This window comes from Cupressus sempervirens, chromosome 6 (assembly GCF_028749045.1).
Source record: "Cupressus sempervirens isolate cs-2001-9-10 chromosome 6, ASM2874904v1, whole genome shotgun sequence".
NCBI classification, from domain to species: Eukaryota; Viridiplantae; Streptophyta; class Pinopsida; order Cupressales; family Cupressaceae; genus Cupressus; species Cupressus sempervirens.
In genome coordinates this window covers 274,071,281-274,097,760 of record NC_143123.1, presented here as the reverse complement: position 1 = coordinate 274,097,760, position 26,480 = coordinate 274,071,281, and positions in this window count along the sequence as shown.

Here is a 26,480-nt window from a genome sequence, read left to right as displayed (position 1 = left end):
CATTCTCAATGAAGGTCAATGGGCTATTAGTCATTCCACTTTGGTCCTCTAGAAGTGGTCTTACAAGCTGAATTTGAATGACTCATTTTTTGTTCAAGCTCGTGTGTGGGTTAGACTGCATGAATTGCCATTAGAATTTTGGAACGAAGATGTTTTTGTGGGGCCAGCTAGGTCTTTTGGAGAACTTCTATCTATTGATCTGATCACTGCCTCTAAAAGACAACTCAACTATGCCCGCATCTATATAAGGGTTAGAGAAGGCACAAACATGCCAGAAACTATGGCTTTTTCACTCCAAACTTGGAGTGCATGTTCAAAATTTGATCTATGAAATAATGTCTTTTGCCTATTTCCTTTGTCTAAAGGTTGGTCATAAGGAAAATCAGTGCCCAAGGGTTGTAAAGTAGAAAAGTCAAGCTCCTATTAAGTCGGCCAAAGCAAAGAAGAAATCCAAGTCCACTAGAACCTCTATTAAGGGAAAGAAGAAATAGGTCTAGAGATGCAAACCTACTAAGTAGCCCAAAAACTAGGATGGCAAGGAGGTTAAGAGTAACACCACTACGTAGGATGGAGTCCAAGGCAATAAAAGTGGTAATGGTGCACCCCACTCTGACTCTGAAATACAAGATGAAGTTCACAGTAGTGATTAACCAAAGAAGTCTATTTGGGATGGCCCAACTATTGTGGCCATAGCTATGGTAGAGACAATGTGCTATTTGAGAAAGAGAAGAATGTTGGAAGGTAGGAGATCCTCTGGGTGGAGATTTCAAGGGTCTTTGAATTAGTCCCCCTGAATAATAGTGTTACTGATTCCTTGAGGGTGGTGGGTCACAATCAAAGTGACGAAGTCATCAGTGATGGGTTTGGTCATGTGGGAAGTCTTGTTGCTCCTCTAATGAACCTACCAGCACCCAAAGGTCTAGGGACTAAGATCATATAGCTTATGAAAAAATCTTCTCCAGATCAGATCTCACAATGGGAAGATTGGATTGATAGTTTCTCTCAAGACAATATTAATGGTTGGAGTTTAGTTAAAAAAAGAAGAACCATGACCACCCTCCTTTGTCACTAGAGACAACAAGAAGCAAGGTTAAGGTTGATGTCGAGGGTAAACCCAAGACTTGAGGAAGGAAAAATACAAATTAGTTATTGCAAGAAGAGACCAAAAAGAACTTGGCAGATGGGAGCTAGAGAACCATCAAAGAATACTCTGGAAGTAAGAAATGATGATCATATCTTGGAATATAAGGGGCCTAAATGGGGTTCAAAAATAGGAGATAGTTAGGAATATGATCATAGATCAAAGGCTAGACTTTTTATTGATTCAAGAAACCAAAATGAGAAAAGATGTGGTAGGCAAGCTCTCTTTCAATAAAAACATGAGTAGCAAGGTCACAAACTCGAAGGGAGTTGTAGGAGGGGTGTTAATTCTCTATAACAACAAGGCTTATCAAATATATACTATCTATAATGTAGGCAATGCCCTCCTATGTAAGGTGTCCCATATTCATAGTGATGATTCTTGGTTTATCTTAAATCTTTATGCTCCCAATTCCAAAAGGGAGAGAAATGCCTTCCGGGCTAAGATGCTAGAGGTTATTAACATCAATAACTTAAAAAAAGGGATTATAATGGGGGATTTTAACTCCCTCCTCTTTGATGATAAAAAAATGGAGGGCTTGCCCTGTATTAGGAGAGCAAGTTAGACCTTTCAAACTTCATTAATAACTTGGCTTTTATGGATGTTGATCTCCTAGGAGGCAGATTCACTTGGTCTAATAAGAGAGTTGGGGGGATTGTATCCAAGTCTATCTTGGTAGAGCCCTTATTTCCCCTATTTGGTTGCAAACCCAATCTAGTAGGCTCTCCCTTCTCCTTAGAATGGGATCAAAACACTCCCTCATATATATCTCTATTTGTCCTCTTATGATCAAAAGGTCTTTCCCTTTTTGTTTTGAGAAAATGTGGATTTCCCACTCGACTTTAGAAATCGAGATTTCTTCTTGGTGGAACATTGAGGTGGAAGGTAATCCAATGTTCAGGGTGGCCCAAAAATTGAAGAATATGAAAAGAAATATTAAAATCTAGGACAAATCAGACTTTGGCCACATTTTTTAGGATAAGGATGAGAAGACTGATCAACTCTGCATAATCCAGGAAGAGATCCAGTAATATGGATATAATGATCAAAATTGGCTAGAGGAAAGGTCTATTCTCTCCAACCTCCATAACATCATCTCCAGGGAAGAACACTTTTGGAAATAGAGATCAAGAGTTAATTGGCTTAAAGAATGAGACTAGAACACCATATTCTTCCACTTATCCACTTTAAAACATTGGGCCAATAACAATTTTTCCAGTATCAAGAAAGGACAGACTTTGTTATTTAAAGATAATGAGAAAGTGAATGAAGCAGAGCAATTTTTCTCTTCTCTTCCCAGTAAGGATCATACTCTCTTGGTGTCTGATCAAGAGGATATTTTGTCTGCTATTCCTTCTCTACTACAAGCCCACTACAACTCTATGTTGAAAGCTATCCCAACCCCGGAGGAAATTTTTCAAGCTCTCAATTCCCTTCTAGGTGACAAGGCCCCTGGCTCGAATGGTTTCCTGCCTTTCTTTTTCTAGGTCTATTGGGAGGTGGTCAAAGGGGACATCGTGAAGGATGTGCAAGAATTCTTCAGTGCCAAAAACCTTTTGAAAGAACTCAATGTAACTTTTTTGGTTCTCATACCTAAAATTATGGGGGCAAATTTGATGGATAAGTTTAGGCCCATTAGTCTATGCAACTCTTTCTACAATATCATATCCAAAGTCCTTACTACTAGGCTCCTAGAAGTTCTTCACCTGATCATCTCCCCACAAAAAAATGGCTTTGTTCTAGGGAGATATATTCTAGACTCTATTATCATGGTGCATGAGGTGATTCACTCTCTTGAAGCTGGCAAGAGGGAAGGTTTTCTGCTTAAGCTTGATATGTCTGCCTCCCAGGTTTGTAAACTCATCTTTCATCTTGTTTCTTCCCCTTCTTTGTCTATTCTAGTTAATGGTTCCCCTTCAAATTTATTTTTCCCTTCTGACAAGGTGATCCCATATCCCCTATTCTCTTCATCATTTTGGCTGATTGTTTGGGAAGGCTAATTATAAGAAAAAGACTAGACCATATTCTACAAGGTTTCAAGCCTTTGTCTGTAATCTTTCTTTCATCTACCAACAATTTTTGGACAATACTATTCTAGGGGGAGAGGCTATGATCCAGAAGGCCAAAGTGTTTAAGGGTTTGCTGAATACTTATACTAAGGGTTATGACTAGGCTATTAACTAGGATAAGAGTTTGGTCTACTTGATCAATAATCTGCTAGAGAGGTAGAGGAAAATTGCTTGTATCTTGGGAAGTGGTATTGGGACCCTTCCTACAAGTTATCTTGGTATGTCTTTGGGGTCCAAACCCCCAAAATCTTTTTGGAACAACATCATTGATAGATTCAACATGAAATTAGCTGGTTGGAAAGGTGCTACCCTCAACCAGACAGGCAAATGCACTTTGGTGAAATCAATATTCTAAAATCTCTCCACTTATACCTTAAGCCTCTTTGGGATTCTAACTAAGCAAGCTGATAGAATGGAGAAGATTTAGAGGAAATTTCTTTGGATAGGGGTTGAAGAGCACAAAAGATATCATCTTGTCTCTTGGTACCATTTTTGCCTTCCCAAATTTTATGGGGGCCTTGGTATTAGAAAAATTAGACATCTCAATAATGCCCTTTTAGCCAAACAGATCTGACACAGTTTTTAGAGTGCTAGAGAATGGAAGGATATTATGATTGAGAAATACTTGAGAAGGTAGTCTCTCAACTTTTTGCTACATGAGACTAAGATTCCTCAAGGATCTTACATATGGAATTTGATCCTAAAGGGAAAAGTCCTGGCTAAGTCCGAGGCTAAATGGAAAATTGGTAAAGGTGAGAATATCTTATTCTATCAGGACAACTAGACAAGCAAGGGACCTCTTATTGATCACCCTAATTATGGTAGATGGCTAGAGCCATGCATAAGAAGATATGGTCTAAATGTTAGTGATTATAGAATAGGTAATGGATGGCATGACCTATCTATGATATCCTCAAACCTTAAATCTTTGATGATTTTCTTGAATGCTATTTTCATTAATAACAAGAGGGATGAAGTCATCTAGGGAGATAACTCGAATGGACAATACTCTGTTGCCTCTAGGTATTTTTCATTGTGGGATAGAATGGAGAAACCCATTTTGGTTAAGGCATGGACTCCTAGCCTTACCCCAAAAATCAACATCTTCTTATGGCTTTTGCTCCAAGAAAAAATTCTTACTTTAGATAATCTAGCTAAGAGAGGTAAGATTATCCCTAACAAGTGTAGTTTATGCAAGCACAACTTGGAGATGGTCAATCACTTATTTATTCATTGGTCCTATTCTTCCAAAGTTTGGAACCTCTTGACCAGGGACTTTGGGGTCAGCTGGTGTCCTCGACCAACATTCAAGAATTCTTTAGCCAATGGAAGAGCTCACACTTAAGAGTGATCACCCAATTAATTTGCTTCTGGTCCCTCTTGCACTTCTACTAGGGAATTTGGAAAGAGTAGAATAACCAAATTTTCAGAGATAGGGAATTCCCTGAGTTTGTTATTGCTGAGAAAATTGAAGGATTAATGAAGGAGAATTTTGCCATCACAAAGGAAGGAAATATTGAAGAAGGTGGGAACAACAGACAAAGGAAAAAGGATAGGGATAGGAAAAGATAGGATGCCAGGTGGTTTTTTCCAATTGAAAATTAGTACAAAGCCAATTTTGATGGGGCTGCCAAAGGGAACCTCGACCCTGCCAGTAGTGGATGCATCATCAGAAACAACTATGGTGGTGGAGTTGTAGCTTTTTCCTACCCTCTTGGACATCGGACAAACCATTTCATAGAAGCCAATGCTACTAGTCACATTGTTAAAATGACCCTAGCTTTTGGGATTGAGAACCTCTAGCTGGAGAGGGATTCTTTAAATATCATAAATTGTCTAAACGATAACTCTATGCCTTCTTGGATGATTGTGAATGTGATCAAGGAGTTAAAGTCTGACCTAGGTAAGTTCAACAAGACCTATATCATCCATGTATACAAGGAGGCTAATTTAGTTGCCAATTGATTAACAAATGAAGCGGTCGCCAAAAATTCAGCGATGATGTGGCATGTCAGTGACAACTTTTTGATGGTAGTGAATAATTTATTATTGCAAGATCGCATCTAGGAAAGTACTAAATAAATACAAAATTAATAATGGGAAGATTTGCAAGATTGCACGTGGGAGTGGGAGTTAATGAAAATCATGCGAAGCTCTTTTCAAAACATGATAGCATGTACGTACGACACACTTTGTGGGTTGTCTTGAATACAACCATTAAAACTGATAAATTCAAAAATGTTTTTGAGTTTTTCTTTTTGAAGGAGGCTAAGATTTGTAAGAAAACTATGAGCAAGTGGGGGCTTATTGAACCTGAGGAAACCATGGTAGGGGAGAGAAGTAGGAGGGAGCCGTCGGGGGAGGTGGAGAACTGGAAGAAGAAATTAAAGGTTTGGCATTAGTTGGAAAAGGGAAAAATCACTAGATTCCTAGAGAAGCTCCATGGATTTGATGTGGGGATCACCAAGATTATGGTGGATTCCTGGAAAAATGGGAGATGGGGTCAGCCTCCATGTCAATGCGGATTTGATAGCCCAAGTTGTAGAGATCCCTCTGGAAGGGAGTAACTTCTTTAGAGACAAAAAAATGTCGACAAATGCTATCAAAGTTTTTGCGAAGAATGAAAAGGAGTTGAATAAGCTCATCAAGGTGGAGACATATTATGAGATGGAGTCAATTAAAACCTAAGGATTATCATTGAATATATTTCCCTAGACCCTAGATTTGATAGGATTATAATGCATCATTTTGTTTTGCTTAATCACTTTAGGCATGGAATTAAAATCTCTTTTCCTTTTTATCTTTTCACCTCCAGGAGCAAGGGTATCTAGGGTTTTAAGAGGAAACCTACCACTAACCAAGCCCTTCACGAGGGATTACTCCTCCTGGTCTATGAGTATCTAAAGACTCAATCTAGGGGAAAATCCCTTGGTGATACTAGGTGTACATTTGAGGAAACTGGGAGTTCAAACTCTGAGGATGTGCATGGCACATCAAAAGAAGAGGACAATGTTTCCTCAAAAAGTAAAACCCCCAAGAAAGAAAGGAGGGTCACTTCCTCTAAGTGCATTCCCTGCAGAAAGAGACCTAGAGGCTTACCCTCCATTCCCCCTAAGTTTGAGCCTTAGGAGGACAAGGAGGATAATGATGATGATGAGGATAATCAATCAAAGGAAGAGAAGAAGGGGGGAGGAATATGAGGAGGAGAAGAAGGGGAGGGAAAGTGAAAAGGAGAAGGAGGATTCAACTGACATTTCAGGGAATCCCAAGAAAAGGAAAGCAAATGAGGCTTTTGAAACCAATGACTAGATTCCTGAGATTCTAGGCCTTGGCCCCACTACCTCTCCATTTGAGGGGAAGATAGATATTTAGGGGAAAGAGAGTGGGGAGTTGATATTGAAAAATAGGAGGAGGTCTTGGAGGAATTTTAATTTGAATACTACAAAATTGAGGAATGTCAAGGAGCCATTGAATATCCAAGTGATGGAGGACATCAATGGAAAAGCCCACTATGATGAACTCATTGACCTTGCTTTGGTTGTCACCTTTGATAATGCAAGGGAAACTGGGCTTAACCTTTTGAACAATCTAAGAACAACATGATAGACAACTTTTCATCTATCAAATGGTTATTCCATGAAATTGAAGACCTTAAGGGGAAAAGAAGCCAGGAAGGAAGCTAGCAAATTGGCAGCGACCAGGGGCACAATGAAGAGGAGAGAAGCTAGGATAGAAGCCAATGACACTTCAACATCGAGGAACACAATGCTAACTAGGAGAAAAAAATCACCAAGGTTTAATAAAGAGTCCAAAGGATGGAGTTCTTCCATTAGAACCTAGCTAATCAGGTGATCGCTACTTTGAACACCCTGAATGAGAACATTAACAGTCTAGGTAAATCATTGATGAGTACTAGATTTGGTAGGGAAGAGATGGACAAGGCTATCTTGGACATTGAGTAGGCTAAGGATGATATGAAAGAAACCAGGGACTAGGCAGATGCTTAGAGCTAGGACCAAGAGGAAGTAGACAACAGGAAGACCAATGAAGCTGCAGAGACCCTGGAGGTTCTAGATAGAGAGAACTACTAGTTAGTGCTACTTTTTTGTCTCATATTTTCCTTGTATAGCTAGTTTTCTAGTGTAGCTAGTTTTTTGTTTCCTGGCCACAGGCCTGTTGTTTAGGTTTGGCTTTTGATAAGCAATTTCTTTGTAGCTGGACTTTTCTTAATATTTCTATTTCAGATATGTTGTAAAAAATTTTGGGTTTTAGGATCCTTGTAAAACCTATTTTACTTAATCAAAAATTGATGATTTTCCCCTTAACATTGGTTTTATAGGGAAGGTAAAATCATAGACATATATTTCTTCTAAAATTTTCTCTACTCTCTATTCTCTTACATGGTTTAATGTGAATTATATTTTTTTCCATTTGATTTTTCCAACTGGATCCTTGACATTGAACTTAACATATATCCACCTTCAATATTAAGTTGCACTACCCAAATTGCTACTAGCCATGGGTTGGGGTTGAATAGAATTTGGATTAAGTTGGAGTAGAACCATGCTAAGGTTTCAAATTTAGTGATGGAACTAACAATTTATTGAAAGTTTATGAGGATAACTGATTGATTTGGATTAATTGGACTATTTTGTAGAACCATGCTAAGGTTGCAAATTAAGTGATGAAACTAACAATTTATTGTTTGAGTTTGTGAGAATAGCTGTATTTATTGATGTTATAGATTCAAATATGGGTCATTCATTCTTTCTAATTTTTCTTTAACTTGATTATGTCCCTTTTACTTCTAGACATGTTTTCTTATTTTCCATCCAATTAATTCATTGCCTCACCTAGAAACTATGAGCTTATTTTTAGCCCTTTGTTGGTTATTAATAGAGCAACAAAGTGATGCATTAAAAGAAGTCATAAAAAAAAAAGTTTCCCATAGGATTTGCTGCAAAGATAATCACTCTTGAAAGGTGGTTTTGGGCTAGGGTTGAAAAACATGATTGGCATATCTTTGTCAAGGTAAGTTATGTTCTTTATTTACAATATATTTGTAAAATTGAATGTACTACCTATTGCATTATTTAATAATATATTGAAATGATCATTTTTTAATGGTTGCAGTACATCCTACCTCTATCCCTCCCACATCAGTTTGATAATAGTATTAAACAAGTTATATATGATGTTGGAAAATACATGAGGTTAGAAGTGTTTTTTCTTAGATTTGTATAATTTTATCTGAAATTTGTTGTATAAATTTTTCTGAAATCTCATTTATATGAATCTTCAGTCTCGACTTGTAAGTAGTAGCAATGGAATTTCATATTTTTTTAAATATATAATGTTGCAAATTTTTTTGTTTAATCAAACCATACATGCAAAACTAATGATATTAAGCAAAAAACATAGGGCACATAATTCAATGTGGAGCTCATGGATGAAGATATAAAAAAATTTCTTGAAGGAAGGCTATAAATTCATGGTTGCATGCCTACACCAAGAATCTGCAAGCCTTGCCCAAGAATCTGGTGCACCAAATGAGACATAGGTAAATTGATTAGATGAAAAGTAAATCAAACTGAATAGTTGAGAAATTTCTTTTTTGGTGTTAGTTTTGAACATAAATTGACTGCATAAAATTTCACTGCAACCTTCATATCCTATCACAAAACCTACTCCTGATGAAGGCCATGATGTGCATTATAGTGGTGGAGGTATTAATTTTGTATTGGAAATTAATTATGCAATTATGAATACAATTTAACATCTTCAATTTCAATTTGATGTGTAACCTTTTTTTGAATATTTTAGAGCATGTTGAACATCATGGTGAAGGAGTGGAGCATGTTTCAAGTGTTTAGCATGTTGACATAGCAGTGAATCAAAATGTTAATGTACATAATGTGGCATTTTCAGGTAAGAAAAATGCATGTTATGTTGTACTACTTAATTAAATACTTGTAATAGTTTAAAAAAGAAAAATAGTATGCCAATTTGACCCATTTACTTGTTCTTGCAACATAGCCCCCTTTAGTGCAATAGCCTCCTGCTCCTCCAAACAATAGGAGGCATTATAATTTGACATTACATGTGCCACAAGAGGAGGAGAATGAGGAAGATATTGATGCTCCTATCAACCTTTTTATTAACAAAGCTAAGAAAAACAAAAAGAAGAAGTGTTTTAAAAAAAATGCTTTTTGGTAAACCTTGTTTGATAAACTTTGTTGGATAATGAAAGAAATTTTTAAAAAGTAATTCTCTATGAATTTTGCATATTAATATTGATTTTTATTTCATGTTAATGAATATTATTATGTGTTAATAAAGTCTTGATTAGTATTGTGTATTAATGAATTTTATATCATATTAATGAATTTTATGTGATTGTATTGATTGAATGTTATAGTTCATAAATGGATGAATGAATGAATGAAGTATGTAATTAGATAATAATGGATAATTTAGATTGATGTTGGAGAGGGGGGGGGGGGGGGGGGGTTGAGGCTAGATGAGCTTCCGCCTTCACGTGGTTGGCCTTGTTAAGTAGAGAATATTAAAGTATTCTCAAAACCAAGTGAAGCTCAAACTAACATACCAAGGAATCTTAAACCCAATCCATCTACCTCTCATCTTCTCATCCCAGTAAGTCATCTTTTCTACCACTTTTTGCATATTCAATTTTCTATTATTCAAAATCTTGATAAAGAAAACCTCCATCTTGTTAGTAAGTTGTTCCTATCACATCCTTTTATTTTTAAAAATGTGTCTATTTCTCTGCTACCGTAACTCCCATATGACAATAGATGGTGTTGTAGTCCATAAGCCACTATGCAAACAATCCTTATTTCGAATAGGCCAAGCTCAAAACATGCTTAGGATTGACCTTGGTATTGTTGAGTTCCATCCAAGTTTGTTATGTAAACAACTCCAACATTGGTGAGAGTATTTGTAGGTTCATAATATGCACCTTCTTGGACCTGCATATCCTTTTTCTCTAAATGTATCAGCTATAAGGATTTTATTTTGTAGTGCTAGCCATGAGAAAAATCCTACCTTAGGTAAGCACTTTTTATACCAATACAATAATAATTAGATGTTTGCCTTTGGTCTTAGCTATTTTCTAATTAGGTAATTATAGCCCTCCTTAGTGTTCTAGTTTCTAGTAGTCATTTGACAGTTGCTTTGAACACCTCACATCCTCCATTAGCACCATTTACCTTGACCCCAACAGAAATTTGCAAACCATAGTCAATAAGGACTACTAGAGCAACCTTCATTACTACATCCAAATGAAGGTAACCCATTTACTTTGTATTTTTATACCATGGAAAGACTTGTAAACTTATATCCATATTCCAACTTTATTAAACTAATTTCTCCTCTTTCTCTTTTGGTGCTCAGAATTGGTATTGCTATTCAAAGATGGTAGCAGAGAAATCAACATGTGAGTATGTGATGTTTAAAGGTAGCCTTCATTTGATAACATTTTAAATTTCTTTTAATTTGAACAATGAGCATATTAACCCATCATTGGGTGACAAAATGTTTACTAATGTTGTTTTTAAAATTAGATTTATATGAGGCCATAATACTTCATCAAATCTTCAACATCATCTCTTAAATGGAGGCCATACTTTTTTGCAAAAAAATAGAGCTCCATCACTACTAAATCTTCAATATCCTTTTAAGAGAGGTGACATTATATTATTAGTCAACTGAAATTCTAGTTTGAAAAACCATTCTTCACTGCATTTGTCATTCAATGTGTTCACAAAATGAATGAAAATGAAGATCACATCACACTTTAGGGGTTTATTCACCTTTTACATGTTTGGTAGAGCAGAAAAAAGTCATAATATGTGTGGATGGTCTAAATTTAGATCCAATTTGGAACATTTCATACTTGGGTTCAGTATGTAAAACATCTAATTTGGAAACATAGGATACTTGTAGTCATTTACGAATATTTAGAAATTGCTTGAACATGGGGCAATATACTTTTGTCCTACATTGAGCTAAAAGGTGGAAAAAGGTAAAGAAGGGAAGCTTTATTTGCATCAAAGGGAATAACTATGGAAAACATTTTCTAATATATAGAAATTGGTCAAGTTTTTGTCTTTGGCAATATACTAATGAAACTGGACTTTCAATCTCAATAATTTTTAGGAGCTAAGTGAAGAGTTGATTGGTGGGAATAATATTGTAGGGATGTATTTTTAGGAGCTGCGTCATCTATCAAGATGTATTGTACGAATAATACTAGTGTCAATATTTGTAAAGTAAAAGACTAGATATGATTCTATTCTTTCCTCTATCACAAACAAATCACTCAATTCCAATAGAGTTCACATGTTAACAATTAAAAATATCAAAATGTCAAAAAATCCATCCTAGCTAACAAGGATGGGATTCCTAATTTACTAAAGTCAACCAAGTTCAATATCATTCCTTGTCAAGTCACTACCATACTACAATCCTCATCGAAATTAAGATGAATCAATATGCTTTCATGTTTCATTATGTCTAATGTGGAAATGAATTAGTGTAGTGGAAAAATATATTCTAATCACACAAGAAAAATCCAACATAGAATTTCAATGAGTTTAATAGTATTTGGTAAAAATGTTCAACAAGTTTTAGGAGCAATTCTTAGATTCAATTACAGATGGGATGTCTGGCAAGCAATTTGTAAGTATAATTAAATTTTCCATCAAAGTGTATTGTTATCCTATAGATGATTGTTGTTCTTCTAAATAAGAATTCCCTCAATACCATTATCGTTACATAGTCAAGAAGAATACCATTTTTTAAATCTCATCTTACTTAACCATATATTTGATAACACAGAGTTAAGTACCTAGATTCCACTACTTCAAACTAATGTGTTAGCTCAAGTGATATTTAATACATAAAAGAAGATATCTTATTTTCCTTTGGAGTCCTTTACCTTCAAGGATATCGATGAAATTTCAATTAGTGGTATAGTTGAAATAGAAGTTAAAGATGTTTTCTTGAAAAAGAACATGAATTGTCAAGCATCCAATCCTTATCATAAATTCAACATGAATAAGAATATTTAAAATCTCATGAAGAATTTGATGAAGAAGAATCATTGAGATGAGAAACTAGAGATCCATATAGGAATCATTGAATGGTTTGGAGATAAAATCTATGGATGTATCAATAAATGTCCTTATTTGAATGCAAGAACAATGTGTGTTTTGTGGAGCATTTAAAGTTTGAATCAATTCTATTTTTGAACCCTATAATTAATGAGACAACCCTATATTGTAGGATATTTTTGGGAACTATATCAACAATGAAGAAGGGAAATAATCTAATGAAGGAATCCAATGAAGTTAACTATCATGATGACTATATCCCAAGCTAGTACTTAAAATCATTAGATGATGATCCCCTCTATGGAAAAGGTGTCTACCTCAACTCTTTGTTTTTACAATACAATTCTAAAAACTAGAAAGGATTCTGAGGTTACAAATGTTCTTTATTCTTCAATTTGATTTCCAATTGAGAAATAAGTCTAAAGTTTTATTAATAAAAGAAGAAAAAAATATTAGAAAAAAGAATGATCCTATATTCTGGGAAACTGATACTTAGAAACTAGATTCATTATTTGCATTAGTACAAAACTCTCCATATCATGAGTTATATGAGGGATGCCCAATGTGTGGTTTGATTTCTTCCAATCCAAACAATGAAAATAATGTTGAAATAGAGGATATTGGTATGCTTGACAAGATTCTTGAAAGTTAAGATCAATAATGTTTAAGGTGGTACTAATGTGATCCAAGAGATCTCATAGATTTAGGATGAGATATGTTGTGTGATCTATTATTCAGAAATACTTCTCATCTCACATATGTTAGTTTAGTTAATCTACTAAGTTTGTAGGTGCTACACAAATACATCATCTTTTTTGCATAGGTGCCTATTTCTCTTAGCTTGTTGATGAATTTTTATGATCATTTTGTAGTAGCCTAAGGTATAGATACTTACCATGTGCATATTTGAGGTAGAATTTTTTGCTCTTTTTTTTCTTGGATTTTACATTCCATTTTTGGCTTGTCTCTATTTTCTCCAATCAATCTATTTTGTTGATTCACCTTGCATTTATTGCCCAATAGATAAGGCGCTAATCTTTATAGAGATTCTAAATCTTTGAAATAATCATTGATCCATTTAAAGAAGAGTATGCAATGTTAATAAACCAATCAACACATATCTTAAGGAGGGTAAAGAGGCCTTTTAAAAGACATGAATAAAGGATTATTAATGTAAGAAGTGACTGATTGTACACTTATCCAAAATTGAAATAGCAAGTATTCTACATGTCCCTTTCATTTGAAAATGGTGCAATTAGCTTTGGAAAAATTTAATAATTTTGATCTTAATTTTGAGGCAAAATATCAATCTATATATTCTGGAAATGAACCCAATAATTCAATTCCTATAGTCTCTTTCCTCTTTCTTCATTTTGTTTTAGCCTTCATGACTTCTATCACATTTACTTTTAATGCTTTCCTTCTTTACCTTAAAAACCTTGCATGTTAAAATGGACTCTTATTTAATTAAAATACCAATAGCCCCTTCCATAGGACTCCTATCATCACAAATATTCTTTGCATTTTCTAGTAGTGGATCCCTTGTAACAATACTAGCACTCCCCTGAAGAACAACTTGAGCATCATCATTTCCCCAAGGCATGTCACTAGCCTTGGAATTTTGGTTCAAACTAGAATTAGATGGTCTTGAAGAGAACACAAAGCTATTCATCCAATTAAAAACTCCTTTCACTTTTTCAGTCTCCTTGATTTCATCAGTGGCTATTACTTCATGCCCTGGTGGATAAATCAGTCCCACAATTAAGACATCATGATCTTATTTTTCTTCCAGTTTGACATTGTGATACAGATCGTATGTGTGTTGGAATTATGATATATTTGTCATTAGTTACAACACTTATTCGATTCTGAATGATTACCAAGCTCATCACTCAGTCTACAGTTGATACCGAGCATTCATTTGGAAAATGAGCATATGGGCAGTTCAACAACATTTACCGAGTTCATAATGGTTACCGAGCAGAATACTGTTCTCCAAGCAGTTAGTGGTTACCGAGCTTCGCAGTGTTTACGAAGCAGTCAGTGCTCACCGAGTCATTAGTAGAACTTAGTGTTTATTGAGTGATCAAGGTAAACAAAGAACTTAGTGTTTACCGAGTGATCAAGGTAAACAAAGAACTTAGTGTTTACCAAGTGATCAAGGCAATCAAAGAAATTAGTGTTTACCGTGTAAACAAGGTAAATGAAGGAATCAATGTTTACCGATTAAACAAGGTAAATGAAGGAATCAGTGTTTACTGAGTAAACAAGGTAAATGAAGGAATCAATGTTTACCAAGTGAAGAAGGCTATCAATAGATTCAATTTTTACCAAGTGACACAATATTCACCAAGTCACCAATGGTTACCAAGTTCCAAGCTACTTAGAATGATTAGTATGGACCGTGCTTCTACTCTTACTGAGTGCATGATAATGCAGTGTATTGTAGTGGATGCCGAGTATTAGGAGGTCACTGAGTCAGTTTGAGGAACCTGAGTTTTCTACTATCTGGCTGACTCAGTAATGTTTGTTCACTTGTGATTGGCCAACCTTGCCAATGTAAATATTGGAATGATATATATCATTTGAAATAATGAAATATTGATTATCGTTGGTGTTATATTACAATATTTTGAAAAGAGAAAAAGTGAGTCACCAACAGAACAAAGGAATACAATAAGGTCAACAATTGATGTAGAAAAGCTATATCCATCACATTAGGTGATCAGAGCACAAGGGATCTTATCAGAAATCAGTTGTAACCAGATCCACTGCTTCATCCTAATAGGTGAACCAGTTTGTAAATCCTTTAACAGGGTAGACTTAGCAGTCTTTTGTAAATCTCCTAACAGAGTGCATACTTCATTGTATGTTTGTAAATCCTCTAACAAGGTGGATCTAGCAATCCTACTTGCTCCTAATAGGGCAGATCATCAAAAGTGATCATTGTAAGCCTTAACTGGCCAACTTTATACTGTAGTATTGAAGTTTTGTGGGCATCATCCCCACCCCAGTTTTACTTTCTAATTGGAAGGTTTCTGGGTCACCAGATCAGCGTGTTCATGTGTTATAATTGTTTTCATGCATACAGTAGATTAGATGGATGAATGGTGAATGTGTTATTATACAGAATTGAATTAAAGTTTTAGGGTTACGAATTCACCCCTCCCCTCTTAGTAATCTTGTTAGTTTGGATTATTTCCAACAATTGGTATCAGAGCCTTGTGGTTCTCAGGATAAAGTTTGACAGCTTAAGCAAAGATCAAGGACAATGGAGATATTCAAACTTGACAAATCTATTGAGAATGAAAAGCTAGATGTGGAAATGGCCATGACTCAACTCAATGAAGCAAAGGAGCATCTTTCTCAATCTCTTAAAAGAAGGAAGGAACTTGCAAGACAAATGAATGATCATCAGTATATTGAAGAAAGGATTGAAGACCTTTTACCATCAAGCAGTTCAAATGAAGCTAATGAAGCAATCAAGGAACTCCTAATAAAGAATGTTTCTCTGCAGGAAGAAGTAAGAAAGCTCAAAAGAGAATAACAAATCCAATCCATTAGGCTATGTGAAGTTTTAGAACATAGAAACAAGGCAAATGAAGACTTAGAGGTAAGAAATAATCAATCCCTTCAACATGAAGATATTGTAGGGCAACTATCTAATGCAAATGAAGAAATTATGAATCTAAGGTTTGAGAATGACAGTTTGAAAAATGATTTAATCACTGAAAGACAAATCAATGCAAGCTTACAAAGTGATCTGAGATTTGAAAGACAAATCAATGAAAGTTTGAAAAATGACTTAAATGTTGAAAAACAAGTCAATAAAAGGATGATAAAATCTCAAGCAGATATAGATCAATTGAATTTGCAAAATGAGCAAAATTTTGATAGAAAAAAAGGTAAAGCAGGCCTTGGATACAATGAAGAAGGTGAATCTTCCAAACAGGGTACCCAAAAGAATCAAAGAACTACTTGTAATCACTATGGTAAGTTAGGTCATACATCAAATAGATGTTGGAGCAATGGTAAAAGAAAATTCAATGGTAAATGCTACAATTGCAATCAACATGGTCACAAAGCAAATGAATGCAAAGAGAAACCAAAGTTTGAGGGAAAATGTCACAAATGAAAGAAACAAGGTCACAAGGCATCTGAATGTAGATCCAAAGCATTCAATCCAGTAGAATAGGTTATCAAAGCAATATTTGGTTTGAACTACAATACTTGGTGCAAATGTCACTATTGTGGAGAATATGGACACATTGGAATAAACTGTATAAGGCATCACCTAAGAAAAAAGGATACTACTATAAGATGTTATACATATACCAAACTTGGTCATATATCCAAGAATTGCATGAATATAGGAAGAATTGAAGATAAAAAGAAAGCCAGAGCTAACAACATTCAAAAACAAATGAGACAACAGTGGATTCCAAAATCTGTCGAGCCAGAAAATTCAAATAATGGCTATGTCACTCAAGAAGTGGTTGACTCCACTTCTAATTAGACTCATCAAAGGGGGATCAGGGACTGCATCTTCAAGCAATATCCTAAGTAGTTCCAAAATAAAAGAGTGCAAAAGACAAATCAATACATAGTTCACTGTGGTGCATCTACCCAGCAAGGTTGGTTTTAGACTTAACCGAGCTAGGTTGGGAATATTAAAAGTTTTGTTTGTTCACCGAGTTGCAAGGTTTACTGAGTAAGTCAGTGACTATCTGACAAACCCTAGGTCATCTTAGCTACCTTCATACCTGAGCATTAATGGAAGATTTTTTAATAAAAAAGGCAGAATTTGATCTCATTTTTCACCATGAATTTAGAATATACAGAGCGAAGAGATCTCCAAGAGCATGAAAGTGAGTTCAAGTGATTTGAAGTGATTTTCTAGCGAAGAATTTGTTTAATGAAATCATTCACTCACCGAGCAGCAATGGCATCCGCAAGGCAAAGAGAGGCTTTGAAATGCTTGTGAAGGGAGTAGAATGGAAAGCACCTAGCTTCAAGCTCATTCCTGCCATAGCTAAATCGCTCGACCCGCATGAAGCCCAATTGCAAATTCCACCAAATGTACTACTTATAAATGACATTCATACTCATTTCAAATGCACTTTTCAAGAAATAGGGACACTAGATATGGATAATGCCCTAGCTGAGTTATGTGTGGATGGAACCCTCAAACTCGAGTTCAAACATCTGGAAACCAAAGGTTTGACCCATATCCCGCAATTGCCAAGGAACTTTTAAATGAAATGGATAAGATACATTTTAAGCCATGTGCATAATGGTCAAATGTGGTTAGAGAAACCCATCCTAATAACAAAGAAGATGATTCATAAGATCACGGGTTTACCTATGTTAAGCAAATCCAAAACCACTAAAACCCTAAGTCGAGATGAACTTCAAAAGTTAACCCTAGCTGAATGGGATGGCAAAGGATTGAAACCTAACAATGTATCTGATGTAGAGTTAAGATTTGCAATTTATCTAATTGCATATAAGATGTATAGTTCCAGTAGATTGAATAGCGTGCCTTGTGAGGTTGTAGACTTAGCCTATAAGGTTGTGAAGAAAAACATGGAGTTTGACCTAGCAGATGTGCTGTTGAAACAACTTAATAAGAACATGGAAAGTAAGAACCTCAAAAACCAACTCTTGTAAATTTGGCACTTTTTTAGTTTGTTTATTTTTCTATGTACAAAAGTTTTTCCCTTCTAAAGGTACAATTGTATGGAGAAAAGATATTTCGGTTTTGTATCAAATAAATGAATTTGTAGCAGAAATGGGTGAAAATTTTGATAGTATTATGGATAATTATTTTGAAGACTTCAAGGAAAGAATGAATAATAGATTCAGAATTCCTCCAAAGCTTGTTGAAGATTATAAGGATGATGTATGCTTCATGGTTAACTGTGACAAGGTATACATTCAGGTAGTTAGACCCCAAGTTGCATGGGTGAAACCTCTTCCCTATGAGGTAAATATTGATGAAACCAAAGATATCATAGAAGCACTGGTAAATAAGCTAGTAGACCCAAGGCAAATTTTTTTTGGAACCTATGATGAAGCTAAGGCAAGAATTGAGCTTGAAATCAAGCTACCAAAGGCCATAAGCAAGGGCAAGAGGAAAATAGCCAAATTAAAAACTTCTACCGGTCCTCTTATACTCACCCAGGGAAAAGGTGAAGATGAAGAAGGTGAAGAAGAAGAAGTAGGAGAAGAAGAAGGAGGAGAAGAAGAAGGAGAAGAAGAATTTGCAGAAGAAAAACCAAAGAAGAAAGGTAAGGTAATCATTACCAAACCTAAGAAGAAGCCTACTGCAGTGTTTTCCAGAAGAACCAAGAAAGGTAAGCAGGAACCTATACTAGTCAGGTCTGCACCCTCATTCGAGAAAAGGCTCAAACAATTGGAGGAAGGAGCTGGCATCAAAAATTTCAAAGCATTGAAATTTGAAACTAGAACTGATGCTAAGAAAATGTAGATTGAGGAGCTGGTACTCAGAAAGATGGGTAAATGGAATACTCCCCAGACCAGATTACCCCTCAAATCTCAAAAGAACTACTAGAGAGATTGCAACCGAGATGGGAGTTAGCCACCCAAACGGTAAAAGATATTTATGAGTAATCCCTAAAGAATCTCTGACCAAGTCTCACTGGAGCAAAAGTAAAAACTGAAATGAAAAGCCATGAAGGTAAAATGATGATCAAATTCCACACCTGTTTGATTTTGATTAAAGACATTGAACATGTTGTAAATGATGCTACAAACATGTGGAAAAATATCTATCATCTACATAAGCCCAGTGAAGACCCAGTAGAAATTAAAGATGATGATAGTAGCAATCATGATGAGGTTGATAGCACTCCATCCATCACAATCTCAATAGGAGAACTGCATGCACTGATGGAAAATAAAGAGGAAGAAGACAAGGAGGAAGAAGCTGAAGAGGCAAATAAGGAGGAAGATGATCTGGTGAAAATTGCAACAGCAGTTATTGCATCCCTTCCTCACTCTCCATCAAAATCTGTTACTATAGAGATAGCTTCCACTAGTGAGATTGTGAGCACTACTGCCACATCAATTGCTCAATCTTCACCAATCTCCTCCCAGCTCCAGGTATTCCCAATGCAAGTGCCAAGTACTTCATCTACTGAGTTGTAGGAAACTTCTTCAGTTATCGAGTCATCCACTGCAATAGTCACTACATCAGAAGTATCAATTCCTCTTATAGTATGTACAGTAAGTTTTCCAGTTTGCTCTCTAATTTTGTCAACTTCAACTACATTAGCACCAATTTTTGCACCAGTAAGCTCTTCAATTGTAAATATTCTAGTATGCACATCAATTCTGGGAAGTATATCAATTTTGGATACATTTAGCCCCTCTCTTAGTCTTCCTTTAGTTGGTCCTATTCCAGTTTTGACAGCCAGTCCAACCTCATCAACCATTGTCTCTATTTTCAAAGACAAAGATGTTAGTACAGTAGAAAAACCAAAGAATCCATTAAAACTTCTGCTTACAGGCAAGACAATTGATAAAGATGTAGACCTGGATACTAAAATTGTCATTCCCAAGATAGATACAGATACTGCTTCAGTTGATGAACTAAGACTGCTTAGTCAATGCATAGAACTGAAGGCAAAGCAGAAACAACTAAGGAATGAGAGAGATAGAGAGTTTAAAATTATTGATGAAGTGAAAAATATAATTACTGAGGCTATAGGTGTTGATCTTGATACTTCTCAACACATTTTTCTATAATTAAAAGAGGTAGTCAATAAATTCAATGAGGATACCTCCGATCAAGAAAAGTTGATAGAGAAGGCAGAAAAGAAGTTTGATAATAAGGTGCTTGAGCACATTTCTTAGCATATAGCAATAAAATAGGTTAAATTAACCATAGTTTTGGCCAACATTGAAAGTTCTTTTAATAATGTAACATCTCTTTTTACTAAGCTTTGTGATGTTACCAAGTATACTAAGGAAATAAGAGAGAAATTGAATAAGATAGATGAGGATCTGAAGGCAAGCACACAACACCTGAAGCTTGACCCCAGTTCAACCTCATCTCATCACCTATGGATCAAATTTTTGTTAGAGAAGCAAGCAGAATTTCTGAAAGAAGAGTCAAGGATCCGATCTACATTGTTAGATATTCAGAATATGATCCTTCCCATCATGGACACAATGCAGAAGCACATTGCCCATTCAAAAACATTGATCCATGACAACAATTTCTTCGTTGCAGACCATGTGATTGAACTCTCTATAGAAGTTCAAATAGCTCTATCCACATGTAAAATATTGCAAGAGAATTGGGATAAGACTCTACAACTCATTCTCCAGGTACATTCAGAGTTTATCTCACATTTTGGAGTCTCTATGTAAACACATTATTTTATTCTTTGGCATTATTGTCAAAAAGGGGGAGAAAGAGATACTCAGGAAGAAATATTGGTGAGATAAATGTATAAAGGGACAAAGAGATACTATAAATAAAAGTCATATAACTCATGTAAATACCTTGTGTATATTGTATGGGGGAGTTATATGTAAGGAAGTCATGTATATTCAGTAGAATCAGTCATCAGTATGTCAAATATTGTATATAAGTTTTGGCTCATAACTATTTTTGTCACTAATGCCAAAGGGGGAGATTGTTGGAATTATGATATATTTGTCATTAGTTACAACACTTATTCGATTTTGAATGATTACTGAGCTCATCACTCAGTCTACAGTTGATACCGAGCATTCCTTTGGATATTGAGCATATGGGCAGTTCAACAGTATTTACCGAGTTCATAATGGTTATCAAGTAGAATAGTGTTCTCCAAGTAGTTAGTGGTTACCAAGCTTCGCAGTGTTTACCAAGCAGTCAGTGCTCACCGAGTCATTAGTAGAACTTAGTGTTTACCGAGTGATCAAGGTAAACAAAGAACTTAGTGTTTACCGAGTGATCAAGGTAAACAAAGAACTTAGTGTTTACCGAGTGATCAAGGCAATCAAAGAAATTAGTGTTTACTATGTAAACAAGGTAAATGAAGGAATCAATGTTTACCGAGTAAACAAGGTAAATGAAGGAATCATTGTTTATTGAGTAAACAATGATTATGAAGGAATTAGTGTTTACCAAGTGACATAATATTCACTAAGCCACCAATGCTTACCGAGTTCCAAGCTACTTAGAATGATTAGTATGGACCGTGCCTCTACTCTTATCGAGTGCATGACAATGCAATGTATTGTAGTGGATGCCGAGTATCAAGAGGTCACCGAGTTAGTTTGAGGAACTCGAGTTTTCTACTATATGGCCGACTCAGTAATGTTTGTTCACTTGTGATTGGCCGACCTTGCCAGTGTAAATATTAGAATGATATATATCATTTGAAATAATGAAATATTGATTATCATTGGTGTTATATTAAAATATTTTGAAAAGAGAAAAAGTGAGTCACTAGCAGAATAAAGGAATGCAGTAAGGTCAAAAATTGATGCAGAAAAGCTATATCCATCACATCAAGTGATTAGAGCACAAGGGATCTTATCAGCAATCAGTTGTAACTAGATCCACCGCTTCATCCTAACAGGTGAACTAGTTTGTAAATCCTTTAACAGGGTAGACTTAGCAGTCTTTTGTAAATCTCCTAACAGAGTGTATACTTCATTGTATGTTTGTAAATCCTCTAACAAGGTGGATCTAGCAATCCTACTTGCTCCTAATAGGGCAGATCATCAGAAGTGATCATTGTAAGCCTTAACCAACCAACTTTATACTGTAGTATTGAAGTTTTGTGGGCATCATCCCCACCCCAGTTTTACTTTCTAATTGGAAGGTTTCTGGGTCACCAAATCAGTGTGTTCATGTGTTATAAATGTTTTCATGCATACAATAGATTAGATGGATGAATGGTGAATGTGTTATTATACAGAATTGAATTAAAGTTTTAGGGTTACTGATTCACCCCTCCCCTCTCAGTAACCTTGTTAGTTTGGATTATTTGCAACAATGTGTCCCACCAATTGGCTCGTCTATTACACTCAAATTCACCATTCCACCATTAAAACAAGAGAGTTTTCAAATTTAATTCAAGGAGTAAATCTTAATAAGGTTTTTAGTACCTATTTTTAGAATACAATAAGTGCTAGAGTAATGTTTTTCTTCCAACTTACTTAACTGATCCATTGGGAACTTTCAATCCAATAACATAGGCCATATTTGGTGATCAGTGAGCATGAACTACCAAGTTGTGATTAAGAGGAGAATTTGTGGCCATCAAAATTGTACCAATAGTAAGTGTGACTCCATTCTTTTTTTTAACATGGTTTTTCTCAACCTCAAACACATGGTAGCCTTTATATACAAGACTAGAGGATAGTGCCCACTATTTGCCAAAAAATTATTGGGTATATATGTTTAGCCACTTATATTAATGGTAAATATCTTAGGTTTATCTTAATCTCTCCATTCCCAATAGCTCTATTTCACTATATATCCCAAACTACTATTAAGAAGTAATCCATTATTGTCTTTTTTGGTTGATATTTGATTTCTTTTGCACATTTAAATATTTGATTGTGAAGACTCTAAATAGTAAAATTAAGAGAAGGTTTTCCTATGATCAATTTGATGTATGTAAAATATCTGTTTGTGAAATATTTACATTCCAAAGAGTAGGTAAAAAATAGATTTATTGCAAGCATGGATTTAATCTTTAGCCAAAGCACAAAAGTTGAAGTGTGGATAATGTCATGTTACATGGAAAGGATGAGTGTAGACATCAAAAGGACATTTTGGATTTTTTTGCACTTAAGTTCTCTGTATATTTCATTCAACTCATGTATGATTAACATTTTGCAATGATAATTGAGTTTTCTAGATAGATGATACTTATATTAGGGCCAACACATAAGAAATAATTAGGTTGTGGTGATAACATTTAAAAAGAATGGACAGTGATGGATAAGATTTGTGAATTGATATACTACTACCTACTTATTGAATTGCTTATTGACGTAGCCATTGTAATGCACGTGATGTAATTGTTAGTATTGAATAACCCCTACTACACCTACAGATTCAAGTCTTACCAAATGCAACTGATATTATGAAAAGAAAACATAGGTGGAAGCTTTTTGGAATTAGCATTAATGATTAGTTAAACCATTCCTGCTAATCCTTTATCAAGCACTTATGCTTCTCTACATTGAAAATATAATGCATACATTGATTGTAGACAATAAAGTTTTGTGGCAAGGAAGGATTATGTTGCTCTCAAGATTAAATTAAAATTTTAATGATAATTATGTTTTAAGTCTAAAGTGCTTTTGCACTATCTGCAGATTACTGTTGATGGAGAATGGAGAGCTTGTCTTGAAAATGGTGGATCAATCCTATTTCTTGGCTTCAATGGTATTATCAATTATGTTATATCTTAGATTCTCTCTCATGGTCTATCCAAGTATTTTGCTTTTTGTTTCATCAATTATTTTTTTGCATATTTGAAATAAAAGAAATCCTTTTCTCCCAAGGAATGACACCAGCTTATCCTTGTTCTAAATTCACTTAATCTAATTTTTAGGGGAGTTGATTTTCCCTCCTTATCGTGAACTTTTTCATGAAATATCCTTAGATTTTTTTAGTCAATGTGCCAATTCTTGTAATTTTAACAGGGATTGCATTGATGGAAAGTGTGACTATTTTCTTGGATATGAAGGTGACAACTGTGCCACACGCAAGTAACCATGCTCTTTTATGTTTTCTATAAGAAAGGGTGTTTCACCCATTCTAGAATTAAACCTATAAGGCTATCCCATAATTTTCCCTCATTAATGTCATTGTTTTGTATAATCTTATGTAATATAAAGCAGACTTGCTTCAGGAACTTGTCCTACTGGTTGTAGTGGTCGTGGCCATACAAGTGATATAAGCTTTGGATATCTCTTGTTTCCTATACTGATGGAATGATAAACTAAACGTATTGGTGTTCTTTGATGTGGATGCTCTCATTTGCATTTTCTTAGTGTGATCCCTCCTTTGTGTCCAACTATGACAGTCACTACAACTAGTTCTGACTAGTCACCATAACATCACTAATTTGGTAAATCATTTTCCTTCCATATTTTGGAAAAATATTAAGGCTTCTCCATAAACACTATTAAGATAAAAAAACCTTTACAAAGTATTCCAATAATCAGATCCACATCCTAAATAGTAAGTCATTATCTATCATAGTCTGAGACAATATTTCTAAACTTTTTAAATTATATTTCAAGTGTATTTTAATAGAAACTAAAAGATGTATTTAGTACCTAAGGTAAGATTACTTTGTATCTTTATTGTAAGTTTTGATGTGATTGTCCTAATAGTGATATGACACTTTTTGGTGAATGATGACAGTCCCATGACTAACTATGATAAGTAGATGTTTTTAAGTGAAAGGTTGGGATTCATACCTTGGGGCATATTTTTACTAGTGTATACACTAAAATATTAGATATCATTTATACATGAAGAAATTATTTCATTAAGTGTTTATCCTTTAATTGGACCTATGCGATTTTTTGTGTTTTGATTATGTTATCACTTGAATCTTCAAAGTATATATATAGATTTCTTACATCAATGAACAAAGCATTTATATCTAGTGTACATAATTTAGGACAATGATAGGTAGGTAGGTTTAAATGACTTACCAAAATTTTGATCTTTCCACATTGTTCACTCTCCCTATATGAATTCTCGATTCTACTTGTTCTTCTTGGTATCAAGGTTTTCTCATTTTTTCCATCTTTAGGTCTTTTGATATGCAAATTAATTATAGGTGTAACTGAAATAGAGTTGCTAGTCCTCACTTGGAATCTCCAAGTAGGTCAATGAGTCTAAATGGCTCAATATATCTTAGTAGAACTCCATCAAAAAAAATTGGAAGAGGAAATTGTTGATGAATAGTATTAAACTATCTACAAAATTAATCTTATTTTCTTAGTAGCATAGAGACCATGTAGGTTTTTACCATCTTCCAAATGACCAGTCATGTCAAAGTCAAGCTATTTTTGTTTCTTGGTAAAGTTAGGTATAGAGTAGCATTAAGTCATTCAACATCAATAACAAAACTATCTTCAGAAATGTGTTCAAGAAATTTGACATAATAAAGTTAGGTATAGAGTAGCATCAAGTTTATCAACATCACTAACAAAACCATCTTCAAAAATGTGTTCAAGCAATTTGACATAAAGAACAACAAAATTAGATTTCTTAGAATTTAGAGAAGCCAAGATTATCTTACATTTGACTCTACATTTGTTGGAAAACATGGATGCACAATGTGGTCATCTTGCATTTACAAAACTAAAATTGTATTATCCAAACTCAAAAGGACTTTCTCATTTATTAGCCTTTGAAATAGTGTCCATGGCCCTGAGAAGGTAGCACTAGCATTAGGTAGAAAAGGGGCATTCTCTAATGAGCATATATACTCTATTTTGTTGTGCATACTATCCTATATTGATCATCCTCTCTTACCCAAGTCTGATTAAATACAAATTATCCACCAAGCATGGAAAACATCTTTGAGTCTATTTATTATTTGAAGTCTTTTGTCCATTGGCTAGAATGGGTAATGATCTTTCAACTATTCTTTGCTAAGGTCCTAGAAGCCAACAATGGTTGGTCATAATTCTTCTTCCTAACTCGATGTAGGTTAGCTACCTAGAGAATGCTTGATTGGGAATATGATGTCCACTTTTATAATACATTTAGAGAGCTTTTCTTGCATGAAGGGTTCTATCATAGATTTTCCAACCTAAGTTTTTATAATGAGGTAGCTTTAGCTTCCAACTTAAAAGTATATTGGATAATGTTTCATTTGTAATCCTAGAGCTCCTCATATGATGCAAAATAATCCTAGGCCTAAAAACTATATTACGTCAAACAAAATATTAAGTATTTTTTTTTGTATGAAATTTTGCAATTTCTAGTTGTTTTAAAATTATTTTGGCTTTTCATAGTGGGATTTATTTAACACAATCATTGGGTGAGCACTCAAACTAGAAAACTAATTCATTCGTGTAGTAACACATAAGCATCAATTTTCATCATATTTTGACTAGATCGTCAACAAGCCA